This window comes from Thermobia domestica, chromosome 4 (assembly GCF_964235325.1).
Source record: "Thermobia domestica chromosome 4, izTheDome1.hap1.1, whole genome shotgun sequence".
NCBI classification, from domain to species: domain Eukaryota; kingdom Metazoa; phylum Arthropoda; class Insecta; order Zygentoma; family Lepismatidae; genus Thermobia; species Thermobia domestica.
Window position 1 is genome coordinate 100,862,518 of NC_137457.1, and position 18,229 is coordinate 100,880,746.

Sequence of the window (18,229 nt, forward strand, 5' to 3'; positions counted from 1 at the left end):
AATTTAACTCCTAAATAATTTTGTTCAATTACTTTGTTTATTGTATTACAGTTACAGTCTAAAGTATTAATACAGTTATTATATTTTAAGACAAAATTTTGTGGCTGTCCGGTTATTGTTGGTGAGAAAGCAATATAATTGGTTTTCGTTAAGTTTAGTACCAAGAAATTTTGTTCAAGCCATTGTTTTACTTTTTTTACTGTTATTTCCACTTTTTATAAGTTTCTTCCCACTTTCTCCCTGTTATTGTTATAGTGGTGTCGCCTCCAAAGATTGAATATAGCCATCAATGCCTATATTGTACAGTTAGCGACAGTAGAAAATGGAGGTTGGATACATAAGAAATGATAGCTTTTTACAGTAGCAGAATAGTTTCACTCGATGTCTGATAGTTGGACAACCAACATGACAGCAAATACGTGCCCGAAAACATAACATGCCAGGGTATTCCTTCATTTGGAGGAAAAAGTATTACTATCTGAGAGCATCATTTAGAGAAACAACCACGAGATAAATCTGCAGAAATTCCATTCACATTAAGTTCAAGGAGATAGGAATTAATGCAAAGAGAACGAAAAGTATAATACGCTTCATGCAGAAACCGAAAAAGTACGAAAAGCTAAACAAAATGAGAAAAGAAGGAAAGGAAAGAGCAAAAGACATGGGAATAAATTAAATATTAACACTTAAGGATAAATAGTGTCCGTTTTTCCCCCTGCCCCCGTCTTGGTTTATCTCCCTTCACAGGATAAATCTCTTTCAGTATCAAACGCGAACATCATTTATAGTGTTGAATTCCTTGAAAAAGTTTTAACTCAGTCTAGGCCGAGACTCGAACCCCAGACCCTTAGAATGAGAGTCTCATGCGGTATCCACTTACCTACACAAGACCCATACTCAAATTACTGTATATTCACACCCGTTTCACTGCAGTTATTTCTATTGGAATAATGTTTGACGTGTAGATATGAATAATGATGGGATAATGACCTGGAAGAAGAAGTTCTAAGAAGACATGAAGAAGTTCAGAGAAAGACGGTATTAAAGAAGTTGATAGGGCAATGAGTAGAAATCAGTTTGGACACAGTCTAAAAACGATTTCCCTTAAAAAAGATAATTCGGATGGAATAGTATCTAGAAAGAGAAAGAGAGGACGAAGCTCACATCTTCTTGGCAATATGAAGATTGAAATATAGGATACCTTAACCGAAACTTCGTAGGATTATGTCTTCCTTACTATACATGGCAACACTCATTCTTAGGGTAAAATTATTTGATATTCTATGCATTATAAGGAAATGTTAGTGAAATATACGTGCTTATGCATTAAGTTATTACAATTTTCAAATTTTGGATAGAATGATATATGAAACATGTTGGAAGTCGACAAAGAAATTAATATTATTATTATTATTATTATCATTATTATTATTATTTCTAGTAGTACTAGTAGAAGTAGTAGTACAAGAAAAAGTATAATGTTCGGAACAATTCCACGATTGCTCAGAAACAATAGTTTTTACGATCAAGCCTTTTTTAACTCATACTAAGGATGAAAATTATTCATTCATGAATTGTTTCCTAAATATGTTATGTTCTCAAACAGTACGAATCAAGGTTGAGACGGATAACATCACTTTGTAAACATATGGTTAGTATATCCTCAGTGAAGAAAGTCATTTTTAAATGTTAGACCGAGAGAAATTGAACACTTTTCACGTTGTTATACATCAGAAATATCAATATTTCAAATGCTACAAAATTTCCTTAATTACCTCAGTGGAAATAGAAGCAGAATCCAACTTGAGGAACGGAGCAACTATTCTAATTCGGCACTGTTATGTAAGAGGGTGAGATATGAAATGTATTTAGCAAATTGCACAAGCGTAGGATGTCAATGCTTTAATAACAACGAAACACTGTATCTGTTATGAAAAAATATTAAGTGGTGTGTCGAAACGATATTCGAGAGGATTAAAGTTTAAATTGAAAAACCAAATAGACGTAAGAACACGCAAAGAAATGAAAGAGAAAATTTTCTTAAGAGGGATTCGAACCCTTTATTAGCACTCCACTTAACTCTAATTTGGTGCCTCGTTTTTCTTTTGCTTTTTCAATTCACCATAATAATTCTACTAACTTAAATTTATACTCGGCTATGCTCATTATATATTTGTTTCCAGTAATCAATCACGACAGTAAACGATCATATACACGTCGACGACATTTGAAACTTCAATTATTGTCCCATCGATATTCGAACTGGGGAACTCGAACACTTGACTATTTGTGAATGGCAAACAACTGAGTATAAATAAATATATCCTGTAGTAGGAAAATAAGAGGTAGATGATCCTATAGGAATTATATCACATAGAAAATGTCAACCGATATTAATTACTAACTTCCACAGAAGTACGTAAATTTAATTTTATATTACTATTATTATTATTATTAGTAGTAGTAGTATTTGTATTTGCTGTTTTTACTGATAGTGTTGAAATGTGGCGTTGTTGCAATATGAGTGGCAGAAGTAGTATTAGTGGATATTGTCACAGCATGTAGAAAATAGCAATTTTGTAGCTGTGTTTCAACGTATAAGCTAAATGTTATGTGAAACTACAGTTAAACTTTTCTTTTCGGGTTTTTCGTTATTATTATATTCTTTCACGTGACAGTGAAATACATTATGCAATTTCGTGTTTAATATTTTATCTAGTCTGATCAATTTGGAAGGAATCAAAATCTCAAAGGCAAGAATCACTAATTCTTGGCCCGCAAAGCTGGTGGCCCGCGATAAAAAGACCCGTTTCATTAATATTTTTCGTTTCTACGTCATTTTACATGCGGTTTTTGCTTGTGAAATGTAAAAAACGAAGATTTGTCATGTAAAAGAAATAAAACTAAAGTTATTAGCTTTTACACTCCAAGGAAAGCTATACAGTTTTAAAGTAAATAACGCTTTCATAATTATTGTCTATTACGGAAAGAATTAACGTTAAAACACAAAGATATTACCAACGTTACCAGTTTTCCATATACATCCAAAAAGGGTGAAGTTTTAAAAACATATTAATAATTTTTGTCATACAGAGTATATTTAAACTACAAAATTTCAGTGTTTCGTATCTAACGTTTAAGAGATGTTACAAATTTATTAAGATGGATTTAGGAAATTATATTGTTTAATAGTTTCCAATCGTGGTTCGTAAATAATGCCCACCTGCTCAAGTGGCACGATGAGTTGGAAACAACGTTGAGCAATCCTGACCCAGAGGAAGAAAAGAATATTCATTACCTTTATAATTAAATATGAATGTATGTAAGCATGTATGTATGATAGGCCCAGATCCAGGGTATTCTCAAGATTGTAGCTATTTAGGTGGACGGTTGGGAAATTGTAAACCACAGTTTCAGTTTGTAGCATGAAATGGCTTCCAAGATTAAAATTCGTGGAAAGGGGGTACCCGGTTCGATCTCAGGTCAAGAAAGCAGAAGGTGGGTATCATTTTTCTTGTGGGTTTTCTCGGAACTTTCCCCTTTTCTCTACTTTCTCAATTCCATTAATTCTTCCCTCACAATTCACTTGATTTACATAAATACAGAACTTTTTAACAGAAACTACACCCAACCGAAGAACGTTTGTATTTTCTATTGATCCTTAACGGTTTCTCACAAAAAACACGGAGAGAAACGCATGGGATCATAGTTTCGTTCAAAAGTGAGACAGTAGATTCAAAATAACGTAACCTCAAAAGGAGTTATTACATATCTTTAAAAACTTTTTAAAATATGTACTAATATTCTGAGAGTGTTTAATCTAGTGTCTGATTCTGTAAAGTGCCTTAGTATAGCTACATCGTGGGCCACCGGCGTTTAATGACAAGGAAAGCTATCTACATAGGGAACAAGTCTTACGATGATAACTGTTAAATGAGGGAAAATAATGGAAGTTCCTCCTGTCTCAGATATATTTTCTATAATAATTCTTGTCTATCGTATCAACGCGTATTTCATACTAGCAAAGCAAAAACCTGTATTTCAATAATCAAGAGGTAATATAAGACTGTAGAAATAAAAGCTGATATATCTAAAAAAATGCGTAACTGTATAACAATCAAGCAATCAAGTAATATAAACTGGAAATTGATTTGAACATGAATAGCCCGTAAGAGATCCGGAGTCTTTTGGCTATTTTTTGGACTTTCAGTCAAGCAGCTACTGCATCGTCACTATTTATCCTAGGATCATGGTCCATACCTCATTCTCTTCAGAATCGAGCTGGCTTTCAAACGATACCACTTGCGTGCTCATACCGTATACCAGGAGCGGGAAAAATGATGTCAAATGGAAAATTTTAGAGGGATTTTTTTTTCTAGCAATTTGGGCCCCCCTGTGCGACCCTGTGTGAACGTAGCCATCTAAAGAAAATCTGATAAATAGTACTTAGTATACTGAATGTGTGTACCAAATGTCAAGTTTCTATCTTGAATACCAAGGGCGGGAGAAATTTTATCAAGAATTCCCACCATGCCAAAAATCACCGTAATGATCTCAGGTAAAAACTTTCCTGAGACATCCCTAATTACCCTAGGGTCACGTTTCGCCCATCATTCTCTTCAGAATAGAACTGCCTTTCAGGCGGTATGACTCACGTGTCTCCATCATGTATCTAAGGTGGGAAAATAAGAAAAAACTGGATTTTTTGGGCCTAAATATCATTTTTTCAACTTTTACCCCTCTGGACCCCTCTGTTTTAACGCAAATATCTGAAAAATCTGGTAAATAATATTTGTTGGGCTGAATGTTTATGCACAATTCCAATTCTCCAGGTGCAAAAGTAAGCCCGCCAAAAAAAAATATACCGACAATGTCCCATATTCCCGTATACAGAGGGAAATTTTTAAACATACCCTGAGACATCCCAAATTATCCTAGGGTCATTTTTCGCCCATCATTCTCTTCAGAATAGAACTGCCTTTCAGGCGGTACCATTCACTTGTCCCCATTATGTATCTAAGGCGGGAAAATCCCGTGAAAGGGATTTTTTAAAGATGTCCCTTTTTCAATGTTTAGCCCCACTGTACCCCCCTGTTTTGACGCAGAAATCTGAAAAAACTCTCGTAAATACTACTCGGCGGACTGAATGTTTCTGCACAATTTCAATCTTCTAGGTGCAAAAATAAGCCAGCACAAAAACAGTACCGAAAATGTCCAAAATTCCCCTATACAGAAAAAAATCCTGACACTTCCTTAATTACCCTAGGGTCATGTGTCGCACATCATTCTCTTCAGAATAGAACTGCCTTTCAGGCGGTACCATTTACTTGTCTCCATCATTTATGTAAGGTGGGAAAATGAGGAAAACCGGGATTTTTGGGTAAAAATATCCCTTTTTTCAACTTTTTGACCCTCTGGAACTCCCCCTGTTTTAACGCAGAAATCTAAAGAAAAAATCTGGTAAATACTACTCGGTGGACTGCATGTTTGTGCAAAATAGTAATCTTCTACGTGCAAAAACAAGCCCGCCAAAAATACTTTACATAACCCGCCCCCAAACAGTATTACACGAAAATATAAATTTTAAAATTATGACGTCATCACCTCCTATGTCTCGACACAGGAAGGTGTGAAACCATCCGTAATGTGTTCTGCAATGCCTCTGGACTTGAAAAAAAACGGACGAAAAAGCTCAAATAGGAGAGTTATAACGCAATGTACCATGAAACACCCCGTATGGTACAAATTGTGCCATGAGATCCCCAAAGGGATAGTAATTTACAATAACAAATGCTTGATATCCTGAAATTTATATATTTAGACTCAAACTGTAATCGAGTTTTTTGCCGTTGTTAATATTCTATAATCCTATCACAGCTTTGCTACGGTAAATCACAATCACATCCGTGCTTATATTTTACTGAAACCGAAGCTAGGTGGATGGGTCAACAAAACATAAGTATCGTTATATAGAAATATGTGCCAATAATTAATTTTAGCACAAATATCAACGTGTAAGAATCACCCTGCAATATAAATAACAAAACCTAGTTAAACTGTGAAAAAATATAATATTGCTATATATGAAATACACAATTAAAATGACATTAAAAGATTACAAGCAAACGAGTAACTTATTTGGAGTTCTTTGATTGTTTAAACCTTTCATTTTTAATCCTATTTAATTTCCTTCAACGAAGAGGTGGGTATTTAAATTTGTTAACAAATTAATGTTTCACTTACTCACAGTCAATCTTCGACCGGTCATTTGATTCATCGCCGATATCACTCAGGTCCTGGCGTCGAATCCACTGGACAAAAGATCCACAAAAGGTTCCTGTACTGGAGCCGGAATAAGCCGAGAGCAATGTCGATTAATTTCGAGGCCCCAAATTATTTTTACATTGATAGGGGTAAGCGATCGTTTAAGCGGGTGCTATTAATTCCTGCTACTCGATAGTTCGAACTTAAAGTCCATTGCGAAAAATTGAAATCACAGACAAACATGAAACTGTTAGAACGTATATTTGAATCACTTTACTTCAAATTTCTAGACACTTTTGAAATATTTATTCTCTACGGATGCGTAGAATATCACTGTTGATAAACTATAAAAAAATAATTTTTCACTTATACAAATAACAGTCAGCTCAACCCTTCGAAGGGGAGCACTTATATGTTGCTCTCGAAAAGTGATGCACCCCACTCGCCTTTGGGGTGCTCTTCAAAATGACAGGCATGCGCGAATACCAAACACACACTGAGCGTTCTATTTAACAAACCAAAACTTGTATATGTCCAACCGGGAAAGTCCCGATTTTCACTCCTAGCGTCGAGACCAGAATTATCATCCAATGAGCTTTTGGTTATATAAGTGCGTACGTGAGAAGTGATTGTCCCGAAAGTCAGACTCAAAGCAACATTCACTAAGCATGTTATTATCACGTGAACAATCTTTGTTCCTCGACCATATATAGCTGTAAAAAATCGAAGTGAGGCCTACCAACACAAATGTACGAAATACCAAACTGATGAAGAAAGCTTCAAAATCGTTCCTGTTATATACGAGGGTTGGTTAATAACATTTGAAATTAAGTCTGTCTTTTCTAATGTCTTTTTAATTTTGAAAAAAGTGAGCTTCAGGTCGATGACATCCTATTGGCATCCGAACCGTGACCGAACTAATTGATCCAACTTGTGAAGAGGACTCTGGCCGTGATACGGTCAATGGTCTGTATTGAAGTGTCACTAGGAAAATCACCATATTGAGGAAAACTCTGTATATTCGTCAATAGTCACTGGGGACTCACCATGGAAATCGTTATATTGGGACTCCAGTGTATATATCACACTTCACTTGTTCACGATTAGGTTGTTCAACCTGTATGACAATAAGCCACCTTATATTAAAGCCACCTGTTATATTTATAATGCCAGCTTGAAATTGTGAATAAGCCACCTTTGTGCCACCATTAAAATCTTTGTTATTATTTCATTTGCTTGTATTTGTAGTTTATAGTAACTTTTATTTCTTTTATTTATTTATTCTAAATATCGGTTTCTCACCATGACTATGTATGTTTCAATTGACTTTTCAATCATTTTCACTAAACATTTATCATATTTAAACATATTATACTAAATGAATATGCAAATAAACATTAACACAAAAATACTTAATTACTAAATAATATCGAAAATGTGTATGTCGATTTCGGAAACGTTGCCTGACGACGGTGTGAGCGGTAGGATCAAAATACCTAATATGTGTATTTGGTGTAAGGTAGTGTGTACGTATGCAGTTTTTACAACAAATTTAATCAAAACTTAATTTTCCTGTTCAAAATGTTTTGTAATATTCAACTACTAAATATAAACACATAATATAATATCAAAGAAAATAATCATATTTAATAATATTCATATTCATTCGCATTTAATAAACGAAATAATTTTCAAAACAAGTATCAATTAAGACTATTATAACATTAATTGCATATTAATTATTTAAAGTACCATATTTTCAACTTACTAAATATCAAAAATACTGAAAGAATACAAAATGACTTAAAATCTTAAGTCTCAATAATCACATCGCTCAAACAACAAACAAAAGATTTATTGAAATGTGTCAAATAAATTTGGAATCACATGTCAACTCACACTTTTTCTTAATTATCAGTAATACTCAAAACAAACATAAACTCTTTATTATTATTATTATTATTATTATTATTATTATTATTATTATTATTATTATTATTATTATTTATCAAATCATCAACTATAGCAAGTATGTAGGCATCAAAGCTAATGCACGGATCTTTACAATATTATCGAACCCACGATCATTGGCTGGTACAATCATTACTTTATTTCCAGCAAACACCACGTTGGCAATGGCAAACTCTACTAACACATTCGTGGGCATTAATCGCGAACACATATCACAAGAGGGATATACAATTCACCTCTAAAAACATTAAACGTTTACAATACACTTCCTACTCATCTAGCATCCACAAGTTAGGCATTCGAGAAATAACAAGTTGTAATTATATCCGAACGTGAGCTGTCCTCTAATGGTCTTTGGCGTCACGTTAAAACACGCATGTATCACAACTGTAAATTTATATAAGGATGCCGCTTTACAACAGTCTCTTAGCATCCCAAAATAGCCCTAAATCATTTAGAATGCTCAATTGCTATTCGGTTGAACTGAAACGTATGCAGCCCAAATGTATTTTATGCGCAATCATTCTGTTCGCTTGATAACCATTATCAATATCCACATGCCGAATAGATTTATGCCTGATTTACCCAACATACCATATAAGTAATGGAACCTACCCGTTATTAGACTACAAAACAAATCAAAAACATTACCTTTTTTCTTTTTCTTTCTTTTTTAATATGAAAATTCCCAAATTCAACCTAAATTTCGTTACATTGTATGACTATTGTGTGAGTTTTTTTTTGGACAAGTGCTCGTTTAAGACGATACTTTCTCTCCTTTTAAACCAATAAGCATGAAAACAATCAGTTAAGCAACAACATAATTCGTTAGTTACGACTATTCTATTCAGATAAATTATATTGCGAAAGTATCAACTAGTACTTTTTTATATCGAAGTGAATGAATGTAGGAATGAAATTTTCCTACATGTATGAATATTTAACACAAAACGAAACCAAAAATTAGGTTTTCTCTCCTTTGCGTGAGTCGTTGAGGAATAGATAAACTTGTGAAAAATTATGAGAGTAAAATTTTTAATATGCTTTCTGCATTAAAACAACTTCTTCATTTTAAATATACATCTTTCAAAAAGATAATTAAAATATACGAACATAATATGTAAATGGAATACAATATATGAACAAAATTTAGATTCTATATATATTTTCTTCAGTAAATATGCAAAATGTATTCATTAAATTAATAAAATTCAAGATTCAGGAAAATCTACATATATACTATCTAACATTCCTGCGTATTATATCATTATGTGCAAAATGGTTAAAATGTCTATCTATATACTTGCATTATATAACATAACTAATAAACTTTCAAACATTTTAACACATACAAACAGGTTAAACGGCGTTTAAGCTTTACGAATCACCGTCCTGTGTGTCATTGATTGACAGCACAGGCTTTAAGCAATTGTAAGAATGTGTAAGCACAATTTGGCTGTCAACATTCAAACCTTTAGTAGGTATCTTAAAAGAATAAAATATAACGAAAAGGACGACAAGGAAGTTTACCCTGGGATGGGATCCAATGCTAAAGCCCAGCATTTAAGTTTTCATTAATCATTTAACTATTAATTATTATTCAATGCCGCTCATACCTACAAAATTAGTAGGTTTGCAAATGTATTCTTTTAAAGAGCGCTAGCTAATAGATAAATGTGCCGCCTACTGGCAAATGCATTTATCATTATCGAGAATACAGTCACATCCAGGAATATTTGTCATAATCGTGAAATATAAACTAACAATAATATTAACTTACTCATTAAACAGTAATATGATTCAGACGCTGCTTGTACGTAATGATCCTAGTATGTTCTAACAGCATAATCCTTAACTTTACAATATACTGCCTGACATAGGCATCCAATGCTATCGATACATTATTGTGTCCGGTGTTTATCGTACTAGGGAGTACCGCGGCATCATCAACTGATTTAATCTTGTTTTGACAAATCCAATTCATAACACCCAGTAAAAAAGGAAAGAAGTATTCTCAAGTTTCAAAAAAGTAACAGTTAATCCATTTCCACTAAATTCAAATCAGAACTAAATACTTTACTACTATTAAAATCCAAACGACAATTTTGCCATTATACTTTTTTTTTTAAATATGCCAAACATTAAAAAAGTCTAAACAGAATTTTGGAATGTGTACTTGGTTTCCAAATCTACACATTAGCTAGGACCCAACCAGGGGCTACACTTGTTCCATCTCTTTAATTTTGTAACGAAGGTAGTGATGTCCCTAGGGGATGAATTATATTTTTAAACTATCTACTCTTCTTAACTCAGAGTATAGTTGTCTCTAAAAGCAACTAAATTTCGAATCTCGTTAACATCGTGACAAATACTTATTGACTTTTGCATAGCAAAAATCATATGTGAACAAATTCGCAAACAGATTTGTTAAATTCAACCTTATTGTCAATGTTTTTCAACATTATACTAAATTATGTCTCAATTTACAACATTTCAAGGCCAAATCAATTTCGCATTAAAACTTAATATGCTGTTACCATGATTCAGTGACAACATCAGATGAAAAGGTTCATTGACTAAGGAACATACTTTTTATTACCTAAAAATCCAAATTTCATAACTAATTTCATTAATTATTAGTACTTCTCTAATTAGGTTTCCAAAGATATTCTAACTTTCTAAAATTTCTCTAAATGCATAAGTGCATGGGGACAGCTAAATGTTCATATAAACATGGAGGTCGAATAAAAACTCAAAATAAGGGTAAACAATAAAATTTTATTGCGAAGTCTGGTTCCAAAACTGGAAACCCCTGAAAAGAAATAAAACATCAAAACATGAACATTCTAACAAAAGTTTGATACAGAAGTTCCGTATCCGAAGCGGGATAACCATACTTTTCAAAAATGGTGGGCCATTATTAAGATTTCAAAACTCCGAATTGGCGTTCTAAATTAGTTACCTATTCAAAATTTCGAATGCTTTCGTTGGATTGCTTTTCACATTCATCTTTCATCTCCAAAAGCTGTAAAGAAATTATAAAATATAACATTTAAATAAACGTATCTGATTTACAAATTGTCGTCGATTGTAACTCGAGTTGGCATGTCGGTGGCGGTGGGCACATACTTTTAAGCTGAAAAGGAAATTCCTAACTTTCGAAATTCGATGGGGATAAATAAATAAATGAGCAATGGTGTTGATTTGATTCATCCAATGGCCTAATAACAAAAAAATGACTTCATTTCACCGTTCATCTCAACTTTCCTTTCTCAAGACGTTTTTTCAATGCCATAGTTGAAGTCCACTGGAATAATTAGTCGTAATGATCTTAAAATATTCAGTACTCCACTCTAGTGAGCGCATACAATAATCAGTGACGTACAAGTCGCGTGTTTCGACAGAAAATAATTCAAATTATGCATATTTTCCAATCGCACAGAATGTTGTTTAATTTGTGTCTTATTACCTTCTTCATTCACTAGCTCTTGACGTTTATGAATTTCACACTCAGGTTGTAGCAGAGGTAACGGATCATCAATTGCCTCAAGTAGATAAGGAAGATATTTTCATTTACCAATTTCATCCTCAGGTAAATGTTTCTTGGCCAACAATAACCAAGTACTATACGTTTGCGGTTTGGCATCCATATTTGACCCTATCCATAGATTGATATCCTATAATTTCACCATTTACAGTTCCCACAACCCAACTGCTCTTTCATTGCTGGACACACTACTACATATGTATGGCCCGCGGTGAAGTTCAAAAACCTTTGCGATTTGCTTCTTTATAAGACTGCTCACATTGTGCTGCCACACAAATACTATATCTAAGCGTGTGTTTTTGAGTTTCATTCCACCTTTTGTTTCTTCTTTTTATTTTTCAGTTCTTTTCATTTTGTCAAAGAAAATTTATTACTCCAATTTATCCCATTCTCATCAGACATGTCTTCCTGAACATTAATACTTAAATGCAGAAATATTGGGCGCGAAGAATCGATCTCGAAATGTAAACTGACTGGTGATACTCCAAAATTCTTTGAAACAGATTAGTTATACAAAAGTTCAGCCTGTGACAAATTTTCAGCCCATTCCGTATGCGATTGTGAGGAGAAGGTTCATAATCTTTGCACTGACTCTTTATTTACTCTTTCCACTAGAGAACTCTGAGCATGCTAAACAGCATAATACATAACGACAATATTGTATTTTTAATGGCTTGAACAGAACATTTGGAATGAAAGACTGGCGCATTGTGTCACAAAATAAAATTAAACAGCCCAAGCATAGGGAAACAATAATCTTCAAAACATCGAACAATCGCCTTGGCAGTTAAGTTCCTTAACGCAGAAGCTGTACAATATCTGTATACAAATCCATGATGACAAGAGCAAAACGCTTCTGTGACTTTCCAATTTTAAACGCCCCAACATATCAATGGAGATGCAATCTCATGGTATCCGTGGTGGGATGGTACTTAGCAGCTTAGCGGATGGGTGTTGGTCTGGTTTCATTCGAGCACACGTAACGCCACCTCGAACGGAATACTTAACCGAGCTTCTCAATCCATTCCAATGAAATGCCTTCGAAATCAATGTTATTGTGAAGTGTGTGCCTGGGTGTCCTACATCAGTATGGTACGCGGTGAGTATGTTGTGCACCAAAACTGGTGGTATACAAATTTTCCATTTATTAGGATGATGAGAGTCTCGAATGAGCAGGATATTGTTTTCTAATTTATAATGTAGTTTCCAAGACCTACTATTTCGATATTCCATTTCATCTACTGTTCTTCTAAAACACGAATTCATTTTTATAGTCTTAACATTCTCTTTGAAGATCTGCTAGTCGTTCAGGAGAAATATTGAGAACTTCATCCTGCTATACTTGGAACGAGTGTAGTTTAAGCAGTCTATGCTCGTGCGATGGAAATAATTTACTAATTTCATCACAAATTTCATTATTTTCGCCTTTGACAAATTCCATGTCATGTTGGAATTCACTTGTTTCTGCACTCCAACCCGACGAACTATTGTTCCAAGATTTTGTACGTTTGAGGAAGAGAAGAGCGTGGTGATCGGTAACAATTATGGTTCGTCTTCCTAGCAACATTGGTTTCCATATTATCAAGGCGTATATGACCGCTAGACTTTCAAATTCCGAAATTGAATACCGACGCTCGCACAGGGTCAAGGTGCGACGAATACACTGGATAATCCGTGGTTTATCACCCTGTTCTTGCCATTATTTACAGCCTAAACCAACGGTTGAGCATCCACTTGGACATAAAAAGGTTTTGTGAAATCAGGATGTGACAACAAAATATTTGTACAAATATAATCTTTAATCTGATTGAAAGCTGTCTCGCACTCTTCAGGCCACTGCTATTTTCATCCCTTTCTTTCCAATTCATGTAGTGGGGCAGATTTTGTAGCATAATATGGTACAAAATTTTGACACCAATCAAATAATCCTAATGCAGATTGCAAACTTTTGATATTAGTGGGTGTTGGTAATTCTCTGACTGCTTTAATAATTTTGTCATCCTTCTTGATCTCCTTTGGACTAACATAATACCCTAAAAGTGACACTTCTGGTGCACAGAATATGCATTTATCAATGTTCAACGTTATATTGTATTCCTTGAACTTAGCAAAGATTTGGTCCAATAACTGTAAATGTTCCTGATACGTGTCGCTCGTGATTAAATTATCGTCCACGTATCTCACAATTTCATTATGTAACTCAGAGCCTGACACATGAGACATCATAGTGTTCAAAGCTTGTCCTCCATTTCGATACCCAAACGGCATTCTTTGATATTGATAAGACTGTCTCTCAAAATTAAACAATGTATATGGCTAAGATTTAGGATGTAACACACAATGATGGTGTGAAGAGTTAAGTCCAAGACACAAGTAAATATTTAGTTAACAAATCTTCTATTCGTTCCGGTTTAACCTGCCACAAAAATGAATGTTCATTAACAGCTCTCAAGTCAATGCACAACATCTGTTGATTATTCTTTATTGCAATACTATGGAATGCTATGGAAGAATTACTATGGAATAGGATTGGCTGTTAATGATAATTCCCAACTGTAATAGCTTTTTGATCACTTCTCTTACAATGGTAGATGGTTGTAAACAATCGGGTATTGTTTACGAACCAAAGGTTCATTACCGTCAATTTTCATTTCATATTGAAAACCTTTACACTTGCCAGGATAATTTGTGAAAATGTCTCATTACCGGAACAATAAATGTAACAACTGTTCTTTTTGGTTAAGGTCTAATGTACTGGCGCGATCAACGGCAGCTCTTAATTGTTCTGTTGATGCAACTTGTCTCAAGATGGCATGTTCTCGACTATAGCTGACATTACCAGCGTGAACGCGCTCTGTATTATTGTTTTCTTCATCAGCTGATTAGACCACGCATTCTACGCTGTCATAATCTTTTCGTTCAATGGGGAGGAGGGAGACTACTACTCAAATATTATCATACTCTAATGAAATGTTACCCTGACTAAGATTAATAATACTTTGTAACTGTTCTAACGCGTTCAGACCGATTATAAATTTCTCATTAAGATCGGCCAATCACAGAAACTTCTAACGTAAATGCAAGCGAATCTATTTCGACGGGTATGAGAGTCCTGCCTCTACACTTTCCTTTAAATTTTCCACTATAATTTACAATAAGAACATCATCAGCTGGTAGTAATTTAGGAAATGGGATCTCTTTCGTAATTTCTTTCCACAGGTCGTATGAGGCCAACGAGGTCTCTGCCCCCGTGTCACACAATGTTTTAACTTCGATCCCATTTTCGCGTGTGTTAACATATGCAGAATACTGCGCACCATACACTCTAACTATTGTTTCTTGTCTCCTTCAGTATCACTTCTTGCATCCTGATCTAAATGTGAGTCGCAGTCAAATGTAAAATTTCGAACGCGGAACACATTATTGGGGATATGGTTATTAACTGCCTCGACAGACGTCCCCCCTCGAAACATGTCTTCATCCAGTTTTCCGAATCTTCGCATGCCTGGTCTTGGGTTAGATTCTGCTTTGATCCGTTATTGTTTTGGTTTCTCCAATTATGTCGACTATTTCCCCGTCCTCTATTCTTCCCTAGACGTTGTCTTGACCCACGGTTGTTATTGCCACGCAAATTATTATCTCTATCACTACGAAGTTCTTCTGTTTCGTTTCTGTTTCTTATTCGTTCGTGCATTTTCACTATCATTATTCCCTTTGTCACCTTTGTTTTGACGAGTAGGTCTATTATTGTTTCGCCTATTATTCCGTTGCTGGTCATTAAATGACGCGTTAGTTGTTTTAGCCTGCTGCACTCGAAACGAACGATTATCCTTGTAATTGTTATTGCTGTAGGTATTATAACTCCTTTTCACGTTATTTGCTGCTACCATTAACGATTCAATCCTGGCGATACTAGCCAAAAACTGTTGAAAAGAAGTGCATGGATGATTGTCAATTCTACCTTCGAGGGTACCTTCGAGGCAAAGTATCAGTGATGATTGCAATAATCTTTGCAGGTGAACTTTCCGGATTTAAATCTCTTAATAATTGATATTGTTTTGTGGCGAAACTACGAACATTATCATGAGTCTTTGGATCGAACCACCTACTCCTACAAGAAGCAATCTGGCTAACAACAATGGTGACTGAATCAAACTGGTCTATTAATACTTTTTCAAACTGACCGAAGGTTTCAAATTCTCTAGCATAATAGGTAACCCACTATTTAGCCACCTGATCAACAAGACACGGGATAAGATGAACCAAATCATCTTCATATATGCCCACAACCCTGGCTTTTCCTTTCTCGTTCTGAATATATGAACGCGCAGTTGTACTGTCGGGGAGCCCTGTATATTTTGTAAATATTGCAAGTCTCTAACTTTGATGACACGCTTAGGCTTAGAAACTCTACGCGAATATAGATTTGTTTTACACTACTATCAGATCCGTCGGATTCGAATCCTTCACTTTGATAATCTGAGTTGTGGTACTCGTGATCGAACTCATTCTCCTTACATGGTGGCTTACGTGTGTCAATGTGCAACTGTCGCAATTTATCTTCAGTATGTTCCTGAAGTACTAATAGTTCACGATTTACTCCTTCTAACCTAAGCATTTCCTGAGTAATATCTCGATCATGTTCGCATTTTACAATAACAGCGGGCTGTCTTTCAAAATGCTCAATTATAATTTCAGCAGTGGTTTTATGATGTTTCCAGAAACTTTCTAGGGCTTTTTCGATTCCATCTGATCGTTCATTGTTCAGTTTCAAAACTTGTCGGTGTGCTTGCACTTCTTCACATATAACAAATGTTTTTTTCCGCGAATTCCTTTAGATATCAATTTAATTCCTGTATGGCACTTTCCTGCTTATTCTTGCGAAAATTAACGGTCTGGCATTTTTGTGTAAGCATCTGGCGCTTTTCTATTTCCTCTACTTAGAATTTTACCCCTTGCACTTCCTCTTTCAAAGCAATAATGTCACGCTGTTGTGCCTCGGTAGTCTGCCTAAACTCAATCTACACTTTTCTTATATTCTACGCTACCTAACTAAACGCGTTTGCTTAGGCTAGCTAATTCTAGACGTATATCAGTAATTGTATTATTGGTCGGTGTAATATCACTACTCAAACCATCAAGTCTACTTTCTAATTCAGCTTTATTCTGCGTGCACTCCTTCGCTAATTTAGTTATCAACTGTTTACATTCTCCTATTAATTAATCTACTCGTTCGATATTGCTTTTAATTTTATGTTCTAATTGAGCAGTTCTTCTCTTATTGCTGCGTTAACATAGGTTGAAATTGTTCTAAAACATTAGTCTCCATATTTACTTTAGTTACAAACAACTAATTCACAATATAAAGGTGCAAAATACGAAAACTTAACTTCAACAACTGAGTGTAAACAAACAACTTTCTGAAACTACTGTGTCATTATTTCAATTGCAGAAAACCTTCCCACTTTCTTTTCTTTTCTTTTTTCGACAGTTCTCGAAACTTATTAATTTATCTTAACATATCTCTACACGCATTCTATAATTATTTTCTCACAATATTCTTAGCATACGTATAAATAAAGGTGCAAACCGAATGTTATATCTGTGTTGTTATGTGTGTTAGGCTGTAATCAGCTGGTTAGTGTTTAGTTGTCTGTGCATAACATTGAAAGTTGACGGGAAAAAATTTTAGCAAAGAAAGATAAAATTATATTTTAATTCCTTACGAAAAACTTGTACTAGTAACATTCCTATAGTAGTTAAATTTATTTTATGTTATTTAAAGCCTGCTTCTTATTTTTCTCACTGTCCTTTTTCGCGTGTCTGAACAATTTACAAGTGATTTACTCTGCGATCGTTGCTACATGTGACTACGTAACTGAAATTTTAGATTAGGTACGCAAACGCTAAAATACCTATTCTAAATACTGTCGGGTTTTAACAAGTAAATCAGTAGTATGTTCGGGCAAATTGTATACGAAGATTGATAATTTTGTCCTGTCACGCTCGCCATGTAGTTTTACTCGTGTTTTTTTCCGTTGTTAAGATTCTATAAACCTATCCCAGCTTTGCTACGGCAAATCAAATCACATCCGTACTTATATTTTATTGAAATCGAAGCTGGGTATATGTGTCAACAAAACATAAGTACTGTTATATAGAAATATGTGTAAATGATTAATTTTACCAAAATATCAACGAATAAGAATCACTCTGCAACATAAATAACAAAACCTAGTTAAACTTTGACAAAAATATAATATTGCTGGATATGAAATACACAATTAAAATAACATTAAAAGATTACAAGCAATAGAGTAACTTTTTTGGAGTTCTTTGACTGTTTAAACCTTTCATTTTTAATCCTATTTAATTTCCTTCAACGAAGAGGTGGGTATTTAAATTTGTTAACAAATTAATGTTTCACTTACTCACAGTCAATCTTCG